This window comes from Leptonychotes weddellii, chromosome 1, assembly GCF_054177405.1.
Source record: "Leptonychotes weddellii isolate Sample4059 chromosome 1, ASM5417740v2, whole genome shotgun sequence".
NCBI lineage: Eukaryota > Metazoa > Chordata > Mammalia > Carnivora > Phocidae > Leptonychotes > Leptonychotes weddellii.
In genome coordinates, this window is record NC_138369.1 from 80,402,696 (window position 1) to 80,420,501 (window position 17,806).

Sequence of the window (17,806 nt, forward strand, 5' to 3'; positions counted from 1 at the left end):
AAAACAAAATTCAACTGAGTAAATTTAAAGATCTTATTGGCTTTATTTGACGATTCATGAATTGGACAGCATCTCATCTAGCAGATAGAAAGGAGTTCCAAAGAGCTATACAAAATTAAAGATTTTTATAGGCAGAGAGAGGCAGGAAAAGGAAGTTTCTAGCAAAGAGTGGATTGTTTCAGATAAGGTCACCTTCCTTTTGGAGGATGGAAGGGTCTGTTGGGTGGATTACCTCACTGGTGCTGACCAGGTAATTCCAGATTGACTGGTTAAAGGTTACATATCTGGGAGGGACTGAAACTGCAATTATGTTAAGTATTGAGCCTTAGTCTTAGTTTGTTGTTGTGGGGCTTAGCAGGAGCAACTCCAATTTGGGCCTGTTGTCTCTTTTTTAACACTGTCTGTATTTCAGCCAACATTCTGTTCATGAGCACTTAGGTATTCTCTTAAGAGGACTGAGGCTTGGGGCACCTGGGTGTGGCTCAGTTAGTTAAGCATCTGACTGCAACTCAGGTCATGATTTCAGGGTCCCGGGATCAAACCCTGCGTCAGGCTCCATGCTCAGTGGGGAGTCTGCTTCTCCCTTTCCCTTTGCCCCTCCCCTGACTTGTGTGTGTGTGCACTCCCTCTCTCTCTCAAATAAATACAATCTTAAAAAAAAAAGAGGATTGAGGCTTTCCCTATAGCTCTCCACTTCTGAGCCTTCAGAAGAATTTGCACCTAACAGTCTGTTCTTGGCAATGTAGAATTTTTCTAGTGTGTACTTCCAGGTTCTGCCCATTATCTAGTTGAAAGCCACTCCCACATTTTTACGTATCTCTTAACAACCACACCGTCAATTCTTGGTACCAATTTTCTGTCTTAATATGTTTGAGCTAGTAAAACAAAATACCGTAGGCTGGGTGGCTTATAAATAGCAGAAACTTATTTCTGGAACAGAAAACAGGTCTGGAAGCTGGAAGTCTGAGATCAGGGTGCCAGCATGGTCATGTGAGTCCCTCCCTCCTCCATGTTGCAGGCTTCTTATATCCTCACATGGTGGAAGGGGCTAGGGATCTGTGTGGGATTTCTTTTACAAAAGTACTAATCCCATTGTTCAGAGCTCCAGCCTTAGGGACTAATGCATTCCCAAAGGCCCTACTTCCTAATAACTATCACCTTATGGGGATTAAGGTTTCAACATTAATTTTGGGGAGACACATTCAGACCATACCAATAGTATTCTCTTATTATGTTTTTATGTTTTATGTTTCTTTCACTTCAGACATTGGTAAATTTGTCTTTTTAGTCATTCTTGCTACAGAGTTATCAATTTTCTTGGTCTTTTCAGAGAACATCTTTGGTTTCAATGGTTTTCTCTAATTTTTGTTTCAGTCTCACTGATTTCTGATCTTTATTATGTCCTTCCTTCTGTTTCCTCTGGGTTTAATGTGCTCTTCTTCTAGTTTCTTACAACAGAAGCTTACGTTATTATTGTTATTGTTATTATTTACTTATTTTGGAGCCCAGTGTGGGGCTTGAACTCATGACTCTGAGATCAAGACCTGAGCTGAAATCAAGAGTTGGATGCTTGACCGACAGAGTCACCCAGGTGCCCCCTTAGAAGCTTACATTATTGATTTGGGACTTGTTTTCTAACATTTTATTAATGGCAATTAATACCATAAATTTCCTTATAAGTACTACTTTAGTTGCATCTAACAAATTTTTATATGTTGTGTTTTCATTTTTACTTAGTTCAAAATATTTTCTAATTTCTCTTGAGTTTTCCTTTTTGATACATGAGTCGTTTAGAAGTGTGTTGTCTGATTTCCAAATACTTAAAGATTTTCTAGTTATCTTTCTGATACTGACTTCCTAGTTTAATTCCATCACAGTCAAGAGAACGTATGCTGTGCAATGTCAATTCTTTCACATTTATTAAAGTTTATTTTATGGTCCAGAATATATCTGTCTTGGTGAATATTCCATGTGCACTTGAAAAGACGTTTATGCTGCTGTAGAGTTCAGTGTTGTATAAAGGTCAGTTAGATTCAGTTGGTTGATGATGATGTTTAAATCTATTTTTTTTGCTGCTTTTCTACTTGTTCTATGGATTACTGAAAGTAGTTGCAGTTTTCAAGAATAGTGGATTTATTTACTTCTTTCCATATTGATCATTTTTGCTTTATATATTTTGCAGCTCTATTAAGTATATATACATTCAGAATTGTTATGTCATCTTGATGAATTGACTTTTTTATCATTATCTCATGTGTCTCTACCCGGTAATTTTCCTTGTTCAGAAATCTACTTTGTCGTATATTTATATAGCAGCTCCAGCTTTCTTTTGATTCCTGTTTGTATGATCCTTTTACTTTTATGCTATGTATCATTATATTCAAAATAGGTTTCTGATGACAGTTGAGTCTTTGTTAATTTGTCTGATCACCTCTCTGTCTTTTAATTAATGTAAGATCATTTATTTAATGTAATTATTGATATATTTGAGCTTAATTATGTGTTATCTATTTCTTGTGGGTTTTTTTGTTCCTTTGGTCTTTTCTTGTCTTCTTTTGGATTATTTGAGCACTTTTTTTAGTATCCATTTTATTGTATCTACTGGTTTTTGGTTATATCTCTTTGTCCTACCTTTTTTTAGTGATTGCCCTAAAGATTATAATATACTTTTCACAGTATATCTAGAATTTATATTTTACCATTTAAAATAGAACATAAAACCTTACAGCCATATAGGTCCCATTGCCCTCCCCACTTTATATGATAATTGTCATATAAATTCTACATTTGTGAAACCCCCCCGTGTTAGTATTATAATATTCCCTTTTAAGAGCTTTGTGTGTTTTAAAGAATTTAAGAGATGAAAAAGAATCTTATTATATTCACCCAGATATTTACCATTTTTTTGCTTTTCCTTCATTGCTGAAGTTTCATGTTTCCCTCTGATAATCACTTTTCTTTTAGCCTTACCTTCCTTTACATTTCTATTAGAGGCAATCCACTGGGCAACAGAATGGCTTAGTTTTTCTTCATCTGAGAATGTTTTTATGTCATTTCATTCCTGAAGGATATTTTCACTGCATATAGAATTCTGGGTTGTTGGTTGCTTGCTTTCAGCATTTTTCAGATACAGGTTATGGTTTCTGATGAAAAATCCTTAGTCATTCAAATTGCTCCTATATTAGGTTTTCTTAACCTTAGCACATTGGACTGGATTATTCCTTATTGTGGAGGGCTGTCCTGTTTATTATAGGATGTTTAGCAGTATTCCTGGCCTCCCCTACTAGCACCATCCTGTCCCCTTCTCTATAGTTGTGACAATGAAAATTGATTCCAGACATTGTTAAATATCTCCTTGGATGTGACATAATCCCCAATTAAGAACCACTGCCATGTATATACTATGTTGTTCTTCTGTGGCTGCTTTCAAGATTTTTCCTTTTACCTTTGGTATTTAGCAGTTAGATTATGATGTGCCTGGACAGGGTCTGAGTTTGTCCTGTTTGGAGTTTGCTTAGTTTCTATAAATTTAAGTCCTTCGCACACTTTCAGAAAATTTCCACCACTGTTTCTTCAAGTATTTTTTTCTGTACCATTATCTTTTCTTTAGGGACTTCACAGAATGAATAGTAGCTCTTTTGATATTGTCCCTTTGGTCCTTGAAGCCCTGTTCCTTTTCTAAATATTCTCCCTACTCTGTTCTTCAGCTTGGATAATTGGTATTGATCTGTCTTCAGGTTCATATCATCTTTCTTCTGTTGTAGTATGCTGAATGGCAACCTCCAAAAAGATATATTCATTTCTTAATCCCTGGAATTTATGAATATTACTTCACATGGCAAAAGGTGTGATTAATGACATTAAGGATTTTGAAAGGTAGAGAATATCCTGGATTATCTGTTGAGCCCCAAATCTAGTGACATGTGGCCTAACGAGGCAGGGGGAGATTTAATAGAAGAGGAGGAAGAGGCAGTGTGGCCACAGAGGCAGAGTTAGAGTGATGTAGCTACAAGGAGTGCTCACAGCCACCAGAAGATGGAAGAGGTAAAGTGCACATTCTTCCCTAGAGCCTTCAGAGGTAGTACAGCCCTGTTAACACCTTGATTTCAGATTCCTTGATTGAGTCCTTGATTGATATCTTTAGATCTATCACAATTAATTTGTTATTTTAAACCACCTGGTTTGTGGTAATTTGTTACAGCAGCTGTAGGAAATTAATACATCTGTCGTCTTGACCCTGCTATTCAGCCTCTCCAGTGAAGTTTTTATTTCAAATATTGTGAGTTTTAGTTCTAAATTTCCATTTGTTTTTGTTTAATAGCTTCTCCTTCTCAGATGAGATTTATCTTTGTTTCAAGAGTGTTCACTTTACCTTATGGGACATGGTTATAACAGCTGCTTTGTTGTTGTTTGTTTGTTTTATAACAGCTGCTTTTAAGTCTTTTGATAATTCCAACATCTGGGTCATTTCTTGGTTGGCATCTGTTGGTTGTCTTTTTCTTCCAGCTCTCGTTGGCCAGATTTTCCTGCTGCTTTGTATTTTGGATAATTTTAGATTGTATACTGGACATTTTAAATGCAATTTTGTGAGACTTTGGATCCTGTTAAAATCCTTTGGAGAATTTTTATTTTGCTGTTGTTTTAGCAGGCATCAATCTGATTAGATTCAAACCAATCTTTTTGTTTTTTGTGGGCAGTAGTGCCAGCATCAGTTTCATTTTCTAAACCTTTGCTGTAATGTTTGAGTCTGTGTGTTATCTATAATAGTCAGGGATGGTCTGGAACTTGGGTGGTAGTTATTTTGTACTTAAGTTTTCAATGCTTTTTTAATTAGTCTACCTGACTAGGCCATCTGGATTTGTAATTGACACTTACCCAGAGGAGAAACAAACTTATCTTTATGACAAGAGATGTGGTACAAATTAGAGCAAGGTGTCCACCAAAGTTGGGCCCCTGCCCTCTACAGGGACTGGGAGCAAGAATGAGTCATATCTCATTGAATGTTTACATTTTATTTATTTATCTGATTATTTATTACATTTTATTTATTTGTTTATTTATTTACTTATTTGAGGGAGTGTGTGTGGAGAGGGAGAGAGAGAATCCCAAGAAGGCTCCACACCCAGCGTGGAGCCCAGTGTGGGGCTTGATCGCACGACCCTGAAATCATGACCTGAACCAAAACCAGGAGTCAGATACCTAACCAACTGAGCCACCCAGGTGCCCCATTGAATGTTTACATTTTAAAGAGATGGCTCTCAGTTCTGAGAAGACATCTTTAGGTGGTAGAAGATTTATATTTCAAAGGGGCAGTGGAAATATTTATAATTTCAAGCTTTCTAAAGTAACTGTTCTAAGGGGGTTATAGGTACCTCTCTTCCTATCACCAAGTTTGGGCTGGAGCAAACAGTAAATTCTTGTAATATCGAGCTTCCTCATGCAGGGACTTATGGACTGGAGTTGTCATCCAAGGCATGTGGCCTTAACGCATTAGAAACGATGCTAGTGTTTGTTCAAGTCTCTTAGTGTGGGAGTGTGGACAAAGTCTTTATGCTAAGAGCCTGCAGTTTTTAATAGGCCAAGATTGAGGCCTAGTCAAGAAGAGGGCTTAGAGGAGCCTGACTATTCGAGAAGAGAGTCTTTGTCATAGATTACCTTCACCAGCTCTTTTCTCATGGCAGTTTTCCCCATATTTACCTATCCTCAGCAATCCTCTTCCTGGTTCCTTTTACCAGAAAGGTTGGGTTTTCTTGAGTTTTAGTCTTTCATGTTGTTACTCAGTTCTGGGTATGACTGTGCTCAACTTCAGGGTGAATTGGTGAGATAGTGGTTATTTCCCACTACCAGCTGGTTACTTTTAATCTTCCTTTATCCAGAAAGATAGGTTTTCTCTTGGGGTCTTATTGTATGTGACATCTCCACCATTGTGGCAGTGGTGCAGATCCATAACTGAGGCTAGCCTGGGGACAGCACTGGGAGAGGGGGAAAAAAGAAGAAATAAAACCTCAAGGATTTAACCCAGTCTTCTGACTTTCAAGAGCCTTTCCCCCCTGTTTTTTGGCCTAATGAGCTTCTCTTGAGCTTTTTGAAAACATTGAGCTATTAAATTTCCTGTTATGCCTACCTTTGAGTCAAAGCCAGAAAATAAAACAGAAGGGGAGAACCAAAAGGAAATTTATTGTTGATGTATTGGTCTTTTTTCAGATTGATTTCCCTTCCCAATCTTCCTGTTATTATTTACTTTTCAGAGTCCTCAGGAGCTGATTCTTTGTATTTTTTCTGGAGATTTTAGTTGTAATCAGTTGGAGAGAGAGGCTGCAGTGGGCTTATACCCATTTCCCCTGGAACTAAAAATACTCAGGCCAATGAATTTTAACATAACTGTGTGGGAAAGTTTACTTGGTAAAGTTTTAGATTCCACATTACAAACTAGTGTTTAAGAAACTGTACCACTTGTCAAGTTTTAGTGTAGAATATCCACAATTATCTGAAAAGACTCTTAAAACTATTCTTCTTTTTCCAACTACACATTTGTGTGGCACCAAGTTTTCTTTCCAACCAGAATAGTATGTTGCAGTACATTAAATGCAGAAACAGATACGAGAATCTATTAAATCAGACATTAAAAAGATTTGCAAAAATGTAAAATAGCAGCACTCTTTTCACTAATGTTTTTGTTTGGGAAAATATAATTTTCATAAAAATGTTCTGTATTGCATTAAATATGATTATGTTTAATTGAATTTAAAAATATCCAAACATTTTTTCACTTTTAATTCCCAGTGTGGTAAATATTGATTGATGTAACCAACATAAACAAAACCTTTTTGGGTCTTCAATTTGTAAGTATGTAAAGGGATTTTGAGACTAAATAGTTTGAGAATTTCTGATTTAGTAGGCAGTTGGCTTCCATGCATTTATAACCTGTACCCTTATTTTCTGGTTTTTAAGAGGCAGCATGGTACTACACATTGTTAGAGCTTGGAGTTGAGGCCACTGGCTGGCCAGTGAACTCACGAGTGTAGATATTGTGCTACATGAGAGGCAAGTCTTTCACTAACACCACAAGGGTCTCTGGCCCAGTGAGTGGAGTTTGATAGTAATTCTTGCTACAAGTATTTAAAAAAAAAAAAAAGCAGCATGGTAATCAAAAGTACACCGACTTGTACAGTTATCATGATGAGCACTGAGTAATGAATAGAACTGTTGAATCACTATATTGTACACCTGAAACTAATGTAGCACTGTGTTATCTGTACTGGAATTAAAATTAAAAACAAAACAAAACATGAATTTTGGGGAGGTAAAAAGAACATGCATTTTCTCCCAGTTTCCACCACTTATTTTCTAAGGTTTAAAAGTCATTTAACTTCTTTATATCATATTTTGTAAAGTGAGGATAATACTTCAAAGGATTATTGTGAGGGAAATGCTAGGTTAATACCTGAATTATGTACATTCAGTAAACATTCGTTGGTGTAGAGTTACATATTTTTAACAACTCCCAGCCTTTGTGAAAGGTTATAAAGACCTCTGATTGTAAGCCAGTAGGTATTCTGCAATTTAATCTGCTGATCCCTTTCCAGTAATAAAGAGTGATAATTTATGCAGGTCTCTAGAATAGTAAAATCTGTATTGTCCTTAGTGACACTGAAATAATTGAGTTCTTTACTTTCAGTTTGGTCCTATTCTTGTAATATCCAGATCAGGAAAGGCCAGGAGTATGATCAGCAAGTGTGTATAGGTCTAGTTTGGGAATGAGATTGGAGGTGAATTTGAAAAACAAACTGAGATCAGGAAATAATCCCAGGAAGAAAAGGCAAGCAGGATGTGAGTACTGTAAAGGGACTGATGTCAATTCCAGGGTCCATGATATTTGTATTATCAGAGCAGGGCAGGCAATCAGTGGGGATCAGAATAGGCAGTTCGCGTTCTATCAAAGAAAGCTGATACTTGATATCAGGCAGGAATTGGGCACTGGTTGGTAAGGCTCCTGGGTTCAGGTGCCAGGTACAAGGACACAAACAAAAGGCCAGGAATCCAGTTCCTGAAAGCAAGAGTAGGGTCCAGGAGCATCCAACTATAAATTTCATGAGTGTAGTTGAAAACATGGAGCTGAAACTTTTGTAGGAGAATGTTAAGTGACCACCTTTACAACCAGGCCTCTTGGCTGGATCAAAGAATAGTGCAGTTATACCATATTCAATTTATATAATTTGAACTAAGCTTGACTAAAAGATAGATCAGTAGGGAAATGGCTGTTAAAAGAATTTGGCCTCAGTTGCTGTCTCTCTTGTAGTGTAAGCATGTCATATCCCTATTTCTTTGTTTAAAGATAGTTTTCCCTATTATCTGGACTCTGAATTCAAGTTAGCTCTTTTATCTGCTACTTAACTGAAGAAATAGTCATCAAAGGAAAGTTAATTTATTAGTGTTTTTTGTTTTGTTTTTGTATGTTTTTGTTTCTTGTGGGTTTTTTTTTTTTTTTTTTTTGCTTTGCTTTAGGTTCTAATTGTATAGGTTTTAGTTGTGATTCTGTGATAAAACAGATTTACTTTATACTCTTATTTCTCTCTCATTTCTTTTTCCCTCCGTTCCCTCTCATTTCTTTTTCCTCATACTTTCTCCATGTTTCCTCACACCTACTTTGTGTTTTGGCTTCCAGTTCCTATTAGTTATAGTTTTCAGTTGGTTTTCTCTTTTTATAGTATTTTTTTTTTTTAAAGTAGAGTAATATTTTTGTAAAATATTCAAACCACCCATATCTGTGGAGTATGGACTAAGTTTTACCAGTCTTACCACTCACTGAGGCTGCGACTTTTACAATTTGATGTATATCCTCCCAGAACTTTTTAATGCACATACAAATACATGAATGGGAGTTTTTTTTAAAAATAGAATTATAATCCTGTTGCTTTAGAATTTGCATTTTTGCTTAGTATTTATTGGTCATTTTACCATGCCAGTACTTAAAATTTAGACACTCTTGGTGTACATTTTATTCCTTATTTTTCACAGTTATGAGCATTGCCACAGCGAACATTCTTACATACAGGACTTTGGATACTTGCATTATTTTTTCCTGTAGTATGTAGATTGCTGATTCATAGAAATGTGCATGTAAGATTTTGACAATTATTGTCAAGGTCTTCAAAAATTTTGTACGTAAAATATAATAACCAAGTTAAAAAGACACATGACTGAAAAAAATTTATATCAAAGACAAAGGGCAAGTATTCCTACTATATAAAGAGCTTCTAAAAATTGGAAAAGAAAAGCCATACCTTGGGAAAATGGGCAAAAGATGTAAACAGGTAGTCCACACAGAAAAACAAAAGTAAATGTCCCTTAAATTTGGGAAAAGGTGCTTAATTTCACTGTGATGGAGAAATACAATTAAAAACTGCTTTCAAATATCATTTCTTCCTTATCTGGCAGAAATCCAAAATCTATAGTTTGTTGGTAATGCTGTGAGGAAATAAATAATCACTCCCATATATTGTGGAAAATATAAAAGGTTGAAGAACCTATGGACAGGGTATTTGGCACTATCTCACAAAATTATGTAAACCTTAAGCTTTAATTCAGCATTCTTACTTCTATGACTTTAACCCAAAGGTACACTAACAGAAAAACAAAATGACATGTATATTAGACTATTCATTGCAGCACTGGTTTTTATCAGAAGGCTGGAAACAACTCATTGTCGATCAGTAAGGTCTAGTTGAGGGAACTGAGATACTTCCATGATGATAAAGTACTGTGCAGTAGTTATATTAGAAAAGAACTCATACTGCTGTGGAATGATGTTCAGGATATATTGTTAAGCCTAAAGCAAGGTTCAGACAGTACATAGTGTGCCCCTCCCTTTGTGTGTGTACATGTTTTGTTGTGAGGGGGTGTGAAAATTAGAATTTCCAATTTACATGTGTTTTCTTTTACATATTTGAAAAGCAACAATAAACCAAAACCAATAAAAAATGGTTATCCTGTAGGGAGAGGGAGAGAAAAGAGAGAGAAGGTGAGTATGGAAGCAGAACTCTCTGAATGTACCTTGTTTGATTGATACACTTTTAGAACCATCTAAATGCTTTATATAATAATGAAATAAAATTAAATTTTAGGGACACCTGACTGGCTCATTCAGAAAAGCATGCAACTTTTGATCTTGGGTTTGTGAGATCAACATTGGGTGTAGAGATTACTTAAATAAATTAATAAACTTTAAAAATAATTAAATTTTTAAAAGGAAAAATAAAGTGAGCTCCAAAAAGGGGAAACAAATGAATCTAGCTGTTTATCTAGTTAGTTGGTGTTCTAAACACAGAAACATATATTCTGCCTTTCTTGTAGGGTCTGTGTATTAGTGTAATGAAAATGTTCTTAGTAAAACATTCGCAATTTCTAAAAGCAGGTATAGCTAGCAAATCATTTTGGAAATGGTAGATCTGGGCAGTGATCATCAGTGGCTGATAAAACCATTAGATGAAGGTTTGATGGGGAACTTGGTAGGTGAATCAGTTTGATACTACTGTATCCACCATTCATTTTAAATATCAGCCAGACATAGGGTGCTTCCTGTATTACGGCAGTAAGTAGTTCTCAAGAATATCTATGAAGTATTCTTTTTTTTTAAAGATTTTATTTATTTGACAGAGAGAGAGTGAGTTTGAGAGGGAAAATAGGCTCCCTGTAGAGCAGGGAGCGGGGTACTGGGCTCTATCCCAGGACCCCGGGATCATGACTTGAACTAAAGCCAGATGCTCAACTGACTGAGCCACCCAGGCGCCCCATCTATAAAGTTTCTTGCACCAACAGCAACAAAAGAATCTGGGGTGGGAGTGGGGCAGTAAAGCCTCTAGATAAAATTACCAATTTACAGGAAATAGGGGAGATAAAGGAATACCATGAGGATGCACCTCAATCAAATGCACAGTGTGGGAAGTGCTACAGGACAAATGAAGCCAGGTTCTTCAACAAATAAATGGCATGAAAATAGTGGGGAAAGAGAACTGTGTTATATAGATTAAGGAGATATAAAACATTAATATACAGACTTAGTTTAGATCCTGGTTCAGACCAACTATAAAAGACTTTTTATTTAAATACACTCAGATGAAATGAAAGAATAGTTGCAGGTGCTCTTAATAAAGAAGTACTTATATTTTTAACAGTACAAGTTTTTAAAAAATATGTTAACTGAATTTCAGTATAGTTTATTTTATTTGCAATGTCATGTATTTTTATGCATTTAAAACCTCATTCTGAGTAGGATTTATAGGTTTTACCAGACTTAACCTTTTTGCTATGGGGAGGGGGCCCATGGCAAAAAAGGTAAAAGACCCCTTGATTTGTCAATTTTTGTGGGGTATGTGTTCTTATCTGTTTGTATTTATAGGTGAAATCATAGGATTCCAGTGAATTGCAAAGTCAGATTATTGATAATTGAAGTTGGGTGATAGATACGGGGTTCATTATACTATTCCTTACTTTGTATGTGTTGAAAATTTACATAATTAAAAAAGTTAAGCTTTATATCAATTTTTAGTTTAATAATGCCAATATGTATGTAGTGGAAGGCTTATTTTGTACATTCTTACAAAATAAGCCTTCCACTACATACATATTGATAAGAATGATAAGTAGTTAATAAGAATTTTGTACATTCTTACAAAATAAGCCTTGGGTTTTTTTCTGTTACTCTGACAAAGAATAAAACCTTGATTTTCGTTTTCATTTCTTTAATTATATAAGAACATTCAGGATCTTTGACTGTCCTTTCTCTTACATAATTGCTCTTTGTTCTTTGCCAATTTTTAAACTTAGTCTCATTGTTTGTTGATGTTGGTGATAGGTATGATAAAGGCTCCCCCAAAGATGTACACATCCTATTGTCCAGAACCTGTGAATATGTTACCTTACATAGTTAGAGACTTTGCATATGTTAAGGATTTTGAAATGGGGAGATTATTTTGTATTATTGTTATGGACCCACTGTAAATTATAAAGGTCCTTATGAGGGGGAGGCAGAAGGGTTAAAGTGAGCAAAATAGATGTGAGGATCACACTAAAGGTCAGGGTGATGTAATCATGAGCCAAGGAATGTAGGCAGCTTCTAGAACCTGGAAATGGCAAGGATTAGATTTTCCCCTGTAGCCACCAGAAGGAACACAACACTGCTCACACTTTGATTTTAGCCCATAAGACCCATTTCATGCCTCTATAACCTCCAGAGCTGTAAGATAATTTGTGTTGTTTTAAGTCACTAAGTTTGTGATAATTTGTTAACAGCAGCAGTAGGTACTAATGTCCTTTGCTGTATAAAAGTTAAACATTTTTCATTTTATAGTTTCTAACACTGAAATCATGGTATTAAAAGACTTCCTTACTTCAGGAATGTGAACATATTATTTCTGTATTTTATTTTTTGTTTTGCTTTTTTATCTTGAATCAGTGTATTTTATTTTAAACTTTTAATTTTGAGATAATTATAGATCTACATGCCGTCATAAGAAATCTTACAACTTAACTAAAAGATCCAGTGTCTCCCTTACTTAGTTTCTCCCAGTGGTGACATCTGGCAAAAGTATAGTACAGTATAACAACCAGGATATTAATATTTATACAGTCAAGAGACAGAACATTTTCATCACCACAAGAATCCCTGATGTTGCCCTTTTATAACCACCACCGCTTCCCTCCAACTCCCAACTCCCTCCTTAACCCCAGGCAATCAAAATAATTTTGTCATTTCAAGAATGTCATATAAATGGAGTTACACAGTGTATAAACTTTGGGATTGGTGTTTTGTTTTTGTTTTTTTATTATTTCGGGGTTTGTTTTTGTTTTTGTTTTTTTGTCACTCAGCATAATTCCTTGGAGATACATTCAGGTTATTGCGTGTATCTATCATTTTTTCCCTTTTTATTGCTGAGTGATATTCCTTGGTATGGAATATACCACAGTATGTTTTTATTTATTTATTTATTTATTTATTTTTTAAAGATTTTATTTATTTATTCATGAGAGATAGAGAGAGAGAGGCAGAGGCAGAGGGAGAAGCAGGCTCCCCGCGGAACAAGGAGCCTGATGCGGGACTCGATCCCAGGACCCTGGGATCATGACCTGAGCTGAAGGCAGATGCTTAACCGACTGAGCCCCCCAGGCGTCCCTATACCACAGTATGTTTAACCATTCTCTTGTTGAAGGACTTCTGAGTGGTTTACCGTTTTTGGTTATTACAAATAAAGTTGATATAAACATTTATGTAAAAGTTTTTGTGTGAGTAAAAGTCTTCATTTCTCTGGGATAAATGCCAGGAATACAATTGGTTGGTATGGTAGTTGCATGTTTAATTTTATAAGAAGCTGCCAAACTTTTTTTAGAGCATCTGTGTCATTTAACATATTCTCATCAGCAGTGTATGAGTGATCCAGTTTCAGCATATCTTTATCAGCATTTGGTATTATTACTCTTTTATTTTAGCCATTTTGATAGGTGTGTAGTGACATTTCAACATGGTTTTAATTTGCATTTTCTTAATAGTTGCTGCTGATGAACATCTTTTTTTTTTTTTTTTTAAGATTTTTATTTATTTATTTGACAGAGACACAGCAAGAGAGGGAACACAAGCAGGGGGAGTGGGAGAGGGAGAAGCAGGCTTCCCGCGCAGCAGGGAGCCCGATGCGGGGCTCGATCCCAGGACCCTGGGATCATGACCTGAGCCGAAGGCAGACGCTTAATGACTGAGCCACCCAGGCGCCCCGATGAACATCTTTTTATGTGTTTGTTTGCCATCTCTATTTTATCTTCTTCAGTGAATGTCTGCATGTCTTTTGCTCGTTTTCTAACTGAATTTGTTTTTCTACTATTGAGTTTTTCCTTTATGGATCTTGCTCTTGGTGTCACGTCTAAGAACTCTTTTTCTAGCTCTGTATCCTGAAGATTTTCTCCTATATATTTTTCTTAAAGTTTCATAGTTTTACATTTAAGGTTGTCATTCATGTTGAGTTTGTGTTTGTATAAGGTGTGAGATTAGGTCTTGTACTTTTTTTGCAGGGGCAGGGGTTATTGATGTCGTTTTACTTTAGCAACATTTGTTGAGAAAGCTTCCCCCCACCCCACTGAATTACTTTTTGTGCCTTAATCAGAGAGAGGGTGCACAAGCAGGGAGAGTGGCAGGCAGAGGGAGAAGCAAATGCCCTGCTGAGCAAGGAGCCTGATGCAGAACTCAATCCCAGGACCCTGGGATCATGACCTGAGCTGAAGGTAGACGCTTAACTGACTGAGCCACCCAGGCGCCCCTTGGGTTCTCTTTTCCATTGATTTTCTTTGCTGATACCATGCAATCTTGACTACTCTAGCTATATAATAAGTTTCCCCCCATTTTATTTTGACTTTAAAACATTTTAGCTATTCTAGTTATTTTGCCTTTCCATCTAAATTATAGAATAGTAGTGTCTATCTATATATACAAAAAACTTTTGCTGGGACTTTGATAAGAATTATGTAAACCTATGTATCAATTTGGGAAAAAATAGCATCCTTATGAGTCTTCCATTTCAAAAACACTTTTATTTAGATCTTTAATTTCTTTCATCTGCATTGGATAGTTTTCAACATACAGTCTCCTTCATGTTTTGTTAGGTTTGCAACTCTTTCATTTTTTTTTTTTAAAGATTTTATTCATTTATCTGACAGAGAGAACACAAACAGAGGGAGAAGCAGGCTCCCCACAGAGCAGGGAGCAAATAAATTCAGCTTTTAGTTTTGGATATTGAATAGCATTATCTTTTCTTTCTTTCTTTTCTTTTCTTTCATTTGTCAGAGAGAGAGCACGCACGCACAGGCAGAGGGAGAAGAAGGTGAACAGAGAGCCTGATGTGGGACTTGATCCCAGGATCCTGGGATCATGACCTGAGCCAAAGGCAGATGCTTAATGGACTGAGCCACCCAGGCGCCCCTGCACCTCTTTCATTTTTTTTCCTTTTTTATTTTAGTAATTATAAATGGTATTGCATTTTTAATTTTGGTGTTCATTGATAGTATATAGAAATACAATTTATTTTTGCATGTTCATCTTGTGTCTTGCGACCTTGCTGAATTCACTAGCTAGTACTAGGAGGGTTTTGGGGGGTTGTTTTTTGGGGTTTTTTTGTAGCTTTTAGAATCTTCTCTGTAATCAGTCATGTCATCTGCAAATAAGGAGAGTTTTATTTCTTCTTTTCTGATCTGTATGCCATTTATATCCTTTTCTTGCCTTGCTGAATTGGCTAAAACTTGCAGCACTTTGTTGAGTGAGAATAGTGAGAGCAGGTATCTGCCTTGTTCTTGATTGTAGGAGGAAGGCATCTGTCTTTTACCATTAAGTATGTTGTTAGCTGTAGGTTTTTTGTAGATCCTATTTATCAGGTTGAGGAAGTTCCCTTCTATTTCTGTTTTTCTGAGAACTTTTATCATGGGGGTTAAATTTTGTCAGATGCTTTTTCTGCATTGAGTAATATGCTCATATGATTTTTCTTAGCTTGTTAATGTGGTGAATTATACTGATTAATTTTATATATTGAACCAGCTTTGCATCCCTGGAAAAAACCCTACTTGGTCATGGAGTATTAATTCTTTTTATATACTGCTGAATTCTATTTGCTAGTATTTTGTTAAGGATTTTTGCATCTGTTTTAATGAGGGATATTGATTGGTAGTTTCCTCTTTTTATACTGTTGTGTAGTTTTGACATAAGTTAATATCAATTTCAAAGATAAATTGGGCAGTATTTCCCCTCTGCTATTTTCTAGAAGGGATTATGTAGAATTGGTGTAAATTCTTTAAATAATTGGTAGAATTCTTGAGAAGCCATCTAGACCTGGAGATTTCTTTTGGGGGGAAAACTTGGAGTTTTCAAGTTATGAATTTAATTTCCTGCATAGTGACAGGGCTATTCAAATTATCTATTTCATATTGAGTGTGTTTTGGTACTTTGTGTTTTTTGAAGAATTGGTCCATTTCCTCTAAATTGTTGAATTCATGTGTGTGGATTGTTTGTAGCATTCCCTTATTATCCTTTTGATTGGAGGAGACAGCTTTGACTAACCCAAATACAGCTTAGAAACTAGGGTCAGTCCCCACAAGTTGCATGGCTAATACAATAATAGTAAGGTGACAACTGGAAGGATCATTGGGATGTTGATAGGAAACTAGAAAATTCTGGGTATACAACCTGCAGTGTCATATCAACTCTAATTTTCTATAGAATGTCATTTGCCGGTTTTATGTGATTACTCTTTTAGGTAAATTTTAAAGTCAGTTTTGTCAAGTTTCAAAATAAATTCCTTTGGGGCCTAGGATTAAATTTATAGATTAATTATAAGGGTGTGTGTGTGCAGGTTCCCACAGGGAAGGAATCAGAGTCAGTGTTCAAGTATGCCTGGAAAAAAACCCTCTCTGCTTTCTATTGCCTCAGAAAGTCATCATTCATTGTTGTAAATTTTTTGCATCATGTGCTAGTAATAATTAAGACTTGATTATAACTTTTTATTTGCAAGTAATTTCAAACAGAAAAAATGCAAGAATACAAATTGATTTTTCTGGTTTCTCTGTTCATTTTTTTTGAATACCACATCATCCTCTTATTTTAGCATTAGTTAATTTCACTGCTGTACGTACTTGAGCCATTCTTTCAGAAGAATGTGTGGTAGGTTTTGAGGCCTTGCAATGCCACCCAAAAAGCATCTACCTTATAAACACAAAGTATCTACACTTTAATACTAGTGGATGTTGAATTGTAGATTAAAATGCATTTCTTTGAGAATATTGAACAACTTGCTTCGTTGTTGAGAAAAGAGAATGCTGGGACACCTGGGTGGCTCAGTTGGTTAAGCTTCTGCCTTCAGGTCAGGTCATGATCCCAGGATCCTGGGATTGAGTCTTGTATCAGGCTCTCTGTTCACGGGGAGCCTTCTTCTCCCTCTGCCCGCCGCTCCCCCTGCTTGTGCATGTGTGCTGTCTCTCTCTCTGACAAATTAAATAAAATCTTAAAAAGAAAGAAAGAAAAGAGAATGCAATTCAAGATCCAAACTATTTGATTTGCTTGCTAAGCCAGGGTAGCTGTTTATGTAAAATAATCTCTCTGAAGAAAGCAGGGAGCTCATCTTAATAAATTCAAGAGTGAGTTAGGCTTGTGATTTTCCTTTCTTTTTTCTGAAAGAGTTTGTATAAATTGGAATTACTTGTTCTTTGAATTTTATTTTATTTTTTTTAAGGATTTTATTTATTTATTTATTTGAGAGAGAGAGAGAGAAACCGCATGAGAGGGGATAGGGTCAGAGGGAGAAGCAGGCTCCCCGCCAAGCCGGGAGCCCGATGTGGGACTCGATCCCAGAACCCTGGGATCATGACCTGAGCTGAAGGCAGTCGCTTAACCAACTGAGCCACCCAGGCGCCCTTGTTCTTTGAATTTTAATAGAACTTGCGTGTAAACCGAGTGGTCCTGATGTTCATTATGGGAAGATTTCTTAATGACTGATTAAATAAATGTTACTACTTTTTTAATTTTTATTTTTCTATGAATTTGTATATTTTAGTTTCAGATTTATTGATAAAGTTATTTTTAATATTGCCAGGTGATTTGAATGTCTGCAGCATCTCTAATTATGACTCCCTTTTTATTACTAGTATTTGGGTGTGTTTTTTCCTTTTCTCATTTATAAGTCTTGCCAGAACTATGTCCATTTTGTTAGTCATGACAAAGAATTACCTTTTTGTTCTGTTGAGCCTTTCTTCTATATCGTTTTGTTTCATGAAATTCTAC

General features: G+C 35.9%; 1 protein-coding gene and 1 non-coding gene across 2 annotated transcripts in view; both read left to right on the forward strand.

Annotated features, from left to right (window-relative positions):
- LOC145715845 (SH2/SH3 adapter protein NCK1-like) overlaps window positions 1–17,806 on the forward strand; it is a 73,553-nt gene that overhangs the window by 38,605 nt on the left and 17,142 nt on the right. The window lies entirely within an intron of this gene.
- On the forward strand, window positions 6,964–7,117 carry LOC115943162 (small nucleolar RNA SNORA62/SNORA6 family). Its single transcript, XR_004077779.1, has one exon. It is a non-coding gene; the product is annotated as a small nucleolar RNA SNORA62/SNORA6 family (small nucleolar RNA).